Genomic DNA, 6,766 nt, shown 5'->3' on the forward strand with positions numbered 1-6,766 from the left:
ATAAGTGCTGGCTAGCTCTGGCTTGTTACCTAATCATTATTATATTGTTGACACCAGAGACTGCAGACACTGGAATCTGGAACAGAATCAAACTGTTGCAGGAACTCAGTGGGTCAAACAGTATTTGTGGAGGCAAAGAAAAGATCTAAATTTTGGGTTGGGACCTTGTATCAGAACCAGGATGTTGCTGAATGTAAGTTGTCAGATGAAGTAGGAACACTAGGGGCAGTGGTCACTCATGCACAGTGTTCATAATATGCAATACAAGTTTGCACCACTACTAGAAAGGACCAGCTTTAAATAAACCTATCCTATTCTGCACAAGTCAAAATTTACTGTACCAAAATTTTGCAATTACCTACTTCAATACAAGTTGATAACTCAAGAAAGCAAATTACCATTAATCAGGATTTCAATTGTAGCTAACCACCAATGTGGGGGTATAGCTCAGTGGTAGAGCATTTGACTGCAGATCAAGAGGTCCCTGGTTCAAATCCAGGTGCCCCCTTCAAAAATTTATATTTCCCTAAAGTGACCACAGCAATGATATAGAATGTAATTTCATTTATGAGTTTATTTGAGCAGAATGAAGAATTAGCAATGTGTGAACTGCAAAGCATATGTCTGCGAAAAATTGACTACTTAATTAATGCTTTACTTACTCTTTTTACTCATTTATTTGGACAGTGAGTCATTGTAAGAACTGATTGTGTGCTGATAGTAATTCATGAATGGCTTATTTTATACAAACTATGAATTTTATAGTGTACCTCATACACCTCCTTCAACTAACTCTATCCTGAACAAAACACACAAAATGCTGTAGAAACTCAGCAGGTAAGGCAGCATCTATGGAACTGAATGAATAAACAATCGATGTTTCTGCCCGAGGGGAAGGACTGGGGAAGATACCAGAATAAGAAGGTGAGGGGAGTTGAAGGAGGACGAGCTAGAAGATGCTCGGTGCAGCAAGTTGGGTGGGGGAGGGGCGATGAAGTAAGAAGCTGGGAGGTGATTTATGGAAAAAGTAAGGGGTTGGAGTAGAAGGAATCTGATATGACAGAAGAGTGATGATGGAAGAAAGGGAAGAAGGAGGGGCACCAGGGCGTGGTGATAGGCTCGTGAGAAGAAGAGGCCAGAGTTGGGAATTAGTGAAGAGGGAAAGGGGAGGGGGAAAATTAGCAGATGTTGGAGAAATTGATGTTCATGCTATCTGGTTGGAGGCTACCCAGATGGAATATGATGTATTGCTCCTCTCACCTGAGAGTGATCTCATTGTAGCAGAAGAAGAGGCCATGGACCGACAAGTTGGAATGGGAATGACAGCAATAAAAATGCTTGGCCACGGGGAAATTCCAATTTTTGCAGATGGAGCAGTGGTGCTCAACAAAGCAGTTCCCCAAATTTATGTCGAGTCTTAGTAATGTAGAGGAGATTGCATCAGGAGCACCGGATACAGTAGATGACCCCAACGGTTTCACGGGTGAAGTCTTGTCATGTCTGGAAGCACTGTTTGGGGCTCTGAATGGAGGTGAGGGAGGAGGTGAATGGTAGGAGTAGCACCTATGCCTCTTGCAGGGATATGCCAGATTAGTGGGGAGGGATGAATGGACAAGAGGGAACGATGCCTGAAGAAAGTGGAGAATGGGGGAGTAAAGATGTTTGGTAGTAGAGTTCAAAGATTCAAAAGTTGCTCAGAATGATGTGTTGGATGCGGAGGCTCATGGAGTGGTAGATGAGGACAAGAGAAATTGTTAAGGCAGCAGGAATATGGGGTAAGTGCAGATGTCTGGGAAATGAAGGAGATGCAGGAGAAAGCAGCATTAATGGTGGAAGAAGGGAAACCATGTTCTTTGAAGAATGAAGACAACACAGATGTCCTCCTTCATCAAAGCACAAGGTTTCCCTTCTTCCAAGGAAAGGATAGCCTTATCTTGGGAACAGATGTGGCAGAGACGGAGGAACTGAGAAAAGTAAATAGCATTTTTACAGGAGGGACGGTGGGAAGAGGTAGAGTCAAGATAGCCGTGGGAATCAATAAGTTTATAAAAGATGGAGACAGAGAGATCAAGAAAGGGGAGAGATGTGTCAAAAATAAACCTAGTGAAATTAAGGACACAGTGGAAGTTGGAGGCAAAGTTGATGAAATTGACAAGCTCAGCATGGGTGCGTGAAGCAGCACCAATGCAGTCGTCAATGTAGCACCAAAAGATTTGGGGAGTATTACCAGGGAAGGCTTGGAATGTGGACTGTTCTACAAGACCAATAAAATGGCAGGCATTGCTGGAACCCATGTGGGTGCCAATGGCTACCACTTGAGTATGGAAAAAGTAGGAGGAGCCGAAAGAGAAATTGTTGATGGTGAGGACAAGTTCCGCCAGATGGGAGGAGGGTAGTGGTTGAGGGAAACTGCTTGGGTTTTTTGTCGAGAGAGAAGCAGAGAGCTTTCAGGTCTTCTTGATGGGGGGTATAAGTATATAGTGATTGGACATCCATGGTGAAAATGAGGCAATCAGGATCAGGGAATTGGAAGTTTTTGAGGAGACTGAGAGCATGTGAAGTGACCTGGATGTATGTGGGAAGGGACTGACCCAAGGGTGATAAAATGGTGTTGAGATGCAGCATGCCTCTCTCCCAAGCCTGACCTCTTGAAAGCTATGTTAGTGTAGTGGTTAGCACGATGTTAATACAGCTCTGGGGGTTGGAGTTTGAGTTCAATCCTGGTGTCCTCTGTAAGGAGTTTGTACATCCTCCCTGTGGAATGAATGGGTTTCCTCCAGGTGCTCCAGTTTCCTCCAACAGTCCAAAGATGTACCAGTAGGTAGGTTAAGTGGTATTTGTAAATTTTCCCATCATTAGGCTAAAGTTCAATCAGGGGTTGCCGGTGACGTGGCTCCGAGGGCTGGAAGAGCCTATTCCGCACTGTATCCCAATAAATAAATAAAATTAAAATACAGGTCCTAGTGGAGCTCTTTGTGAAATGGTACAAGCTGAATCATCTGCAACTCAACATCAGTAAGACAAAGGAGATGGTGATGGACTTTAGGAAGACTAGGCCTGCACTGCTCCCTGTTACTATTGATGGTGAGGACATGGATCTGGTGAAGAACTACAAGTATCTGTGGGTGCACCTGGATGACAGACTTGAGTGGAGCACCAACTGTGTACAGGAAGGGTCAGAGTCGCCTCTACTTCCTGAGGAGACTGAGGTCCTTTGGACTATGCAGGCCTCTCCTTCACATGTTCTACCAGTCTGTTGTCACCAGCACAATTTTCTATGTGCAGAGCCAATGGCATCAACACAGGTGATGGCTACAGGCTCAATAAACTGATTAGAAAGGTTGGCTCTGTTATAAGAGTCAAACTGGACGTACTGGAGGCTGTGGTAGAACAAAGAACCCTACGGAAAAATCCTGGCAATTCTGGACAATGTTTCTCACCTTCCACATGCCACCTTGGCTGAACAGAGGAGCACTTTTAGTAATAAACTGAGACAAATGCGCTGCTCCAAAGAGCACTATATGAGGTCATTCTTACCCTCAACCATTAGGTTCTATAGTGAGTCAACCTATAGCCGGGGAAGTGATGACCCCCTCCTGTTAGACTGTTTGAGGTAACTTATTTTTATTTTTTCTACTTCTCTTCTAATATTTGTATATTTATATACTGTATTTGTGCACTTGTAATGCTACAGTGACAGTAATTTCCTTTGGGATCAATAAAGTATCTATTTATAGAACCATAGAACATTACAGCACAGAAACAGGCTCTTGGCCCTTCTTGGCTGTGCTGAACTATTTTTCTGCCTAGTCCCACTGACCTGCACCTGGGCCATATGCCTCCATACACCTCTCATCCACGTACCTGTCCAAGTTTTTCTTAAATGTTAAAAGCATTCACCACTTCATCTGGCATCTCATTCCACACTCCCACCACTCTCTGCGTGAAGAAGCCCCCCCCCAATGTTCCCTTTAATCTTTTCCCTCTTCACCCTTAACCCATGTCCTCTGGTTTTTTTCTCCCCTAACCTCAGTGGAAAAAGCCTGCTTGCATTCACTCTATCTGTACCCATCATAATTTTATACACCTCTATCAAATCTCCCCTCATTCTGCTACGCTCCAGGGAATAAAGTCCTAACCTATTCAACCTTTCTCTGTAACTCAGTTTCGCAAGTCCCGGCAACATCCTTGTAAACCTTCTCTGCACTCTTTCAACCTTATTAATATCCTTCCTGTAATGAAGTGACCAAAATTGCACACAATACTCCAAATTCGGCCTCACCAATGCCTTATACAACCTCACCATAACATTCCAACTCTTATACTCAATATTTTGGTTTATAAAGGCCAATGTACCAAAAGCTCTCTTTACTACCCTTTCTACCTGTGATGCCACTTCTAGGGAATTTTGTATCTGTATTCCTAGATCCCTCTGTTCTACTGCACTCCTCAGTGCCCTACCATTTACCTTGTATGTTCTACCTTGGTTTTTCCTTCCAAAGTGCAATACCTCACACTTGTCTGTATTAAACTCCAATATGCCATTTTTCAGCCCATTTTACCATCTGGTCCAAATCCCTCTGCAAGCTTTGAAAACCTTCCTCACTGTCCACTACACCTCCAATCTTTGTATCATCGGCAAATTTACTGATCCAATTTACCAATTTATCTATCAATCTCTCAGAGATGATGAGTAACAATGATTTCATTCTCCTTTAAACTTGTGTACTGGAAATGACATTAAACGATCTTGAATCTTGATATCTTGAAATCCATAACCACCTTCAGTTTGTCCTTCGAACCTCACCATCAATGATCTGCACCATCTGCTCCATACTATGAATGGGAGGTAGTATTACCTCACATTTTTCTCCATAGATGCTGCCTAACCTGTTGAGTTCTTTCAGAATTTTATGTTTGTTGAATACTACCTTGTTATTTTTTTCTACTATTTATTTATGTCTATAATTTATAGTAATTTGAAGTCTTGGCAATGTACTGTTGCTGCAAACTTCACATTTTATAAGTTGGTCATAATAAATGTGATTCTGAGGTAGGGGAAATACCTACACTCCGGGGAACTTCTGGACAATATTTAGTTTTATACTCAGCCACTTCATTAGAATTCCCCTGTACCTAATAAAGTGGCCACTGAGTGTATGTTCATGGTCTTCTGCGACTATAACCCATCCACTTCAAGGTTTGACACATTGCATATTCAGAGATGCTCTTCGGCACACCATTGTTGTAACATGTGGTTATTCAGTTACTGCCTGCTTGAACCAATCTGGCCATTCTTCTTTGACCTCTCTCACTAACAAGGCATTTTCACTACTGAATGAACTTTTCAATTTTTAAAAATTTAACTGTGCTCACTGGATTTTTGTTTTGCTTTCTGCACTATCCTCTATAATCTCTAGAGACTGGTGTGTGTGAAAAGCCCAGGAGATCAATAGTTTCTGAGATACTCAATCCACCCATCTGGCACCAACAATCATTCCATGGTCAAAGTCACTTAAATCACATTTCTTCCCCATTCTGATGTTTGGTCTGAACAACAACTGAACCTCCTGACCATGTCAGCATGTTTTTATGCATTGAGTAGCTGCCACATGATCGGCTGATTAGATATTTGCATTAACGAGCAGGTGTAGAAGTGCACTTGATAAAGTGGCCACTGAGTGAAATTAGTATGATTTTCCCCCATTATTCTATTTAACCAGCTCTGTCAGAGTATTCCTTTTGTTCTTAGCATCCCTACTCCCCCTTCTCTTAAATTGTAACTTTCCATTTCTCTCCTTTTCAGTTGTGAGGAAGGGTCCAGTGAAAAAATATTGGCTGCTTTTCTTCTCACAGCCTAATCACAGCTTCCAGACTGAGACCTGTAGACCTGAATGCCACAGCTCTTCAAGGACATACCCAGGTACTTTTTGATGTGGTCAGAGTTTCTGCCTATTCCACCTGTTTTCCAGTCACTCTCCATCCACCCAGTACAATGGCTTGTTTCTAAAGATAAAGATTAGCTTCATTTGTTACATGTACATCGAAGCATACAGTGAAATGCGTTGTTTGCACCAAATCCAGTCAGCAAGGATTGTGTTGGGGACAGCCCACAAATGTTGCTGTGCTTCTGGTGCCAACATAGCATGCCCACAACTTACTAACCCAACCATATAGTTTTGGGATGTGGAAGAAAGCCCACATGGTGACGGGGAGTATGCACAAACTCCTTACAGACAGTGGCGGGTATTGAACTTCAATCGGTGCTGTAAACCAATTGTGCCAACCACTGCACTATGTGCTGCCCTAATTGTGACCTGTTATGGCTGTCACCTTACAGGAATCACATTCATGCAATGTGATAACCATAAATGTACACAAAACTCAAGCTGAAGTCTATGGAGCCGTGTACGAGTGTTTTTTAAATAAACTTTATTCATAATAAAAATATTTAGAAGAATAAACTATGCAATGCTTTTTCATTCTTTACATTTATAGTCAATGCTTTCCTAGACATCAATAACACTACTGCTCTGGTGTGGTATCCTACTACAATAGTTGATGTGCTTCCTCATCCAACCCAAACCCTCCCTCTCCAGTAGCAGTAGAACATAACACTGTGCTCCTTCCCCACCAAGTCTCTGAGGTGCACCAAGCTTCAGTGTGTTCCTCAGCATGTACTCCTGCATCCTGGAATGTGCCCGTTGGCAGTGGAGTAATCATTCTCTGTTTGTATCCATTGCTTGCTATATGCTACTTTATTATA

General features: G+C 42.4%; 1 non-coding gene across 1 annotated transcript; it reads left to right on the forward strand.

The window, feature by feature from the left end:
• The first annotated feature begins 436 nt into the window (after window positions 1-436).
• On the forward strand, window positions 437-508 carry trnac-gca (transfer RNA cysteine (anticodon GCA)). Its single transcript has one exon. It is a non-coding gene; the product is annotated as a tRNA-Cys (tRNA).
• The last annotated feature ends 6,258 nt before the right edge of the window (window positions 509-6,766 follow it).

The sequence above is a fragment of the Hemitrygon akajei genome, chromosome 18, assembly GCF_048418815.1.
Source record: "Hemitrygon akajei chromosome 18, sHemAka1.3, whole genome shotgun sequence".
Lineage (NCBI taxonomy): Eukaryota > Metazoa > Chordata > Chondrichthyes > Myliobatiformes > Dasyatidae > Hemitrygon > Hemitrygon akajei.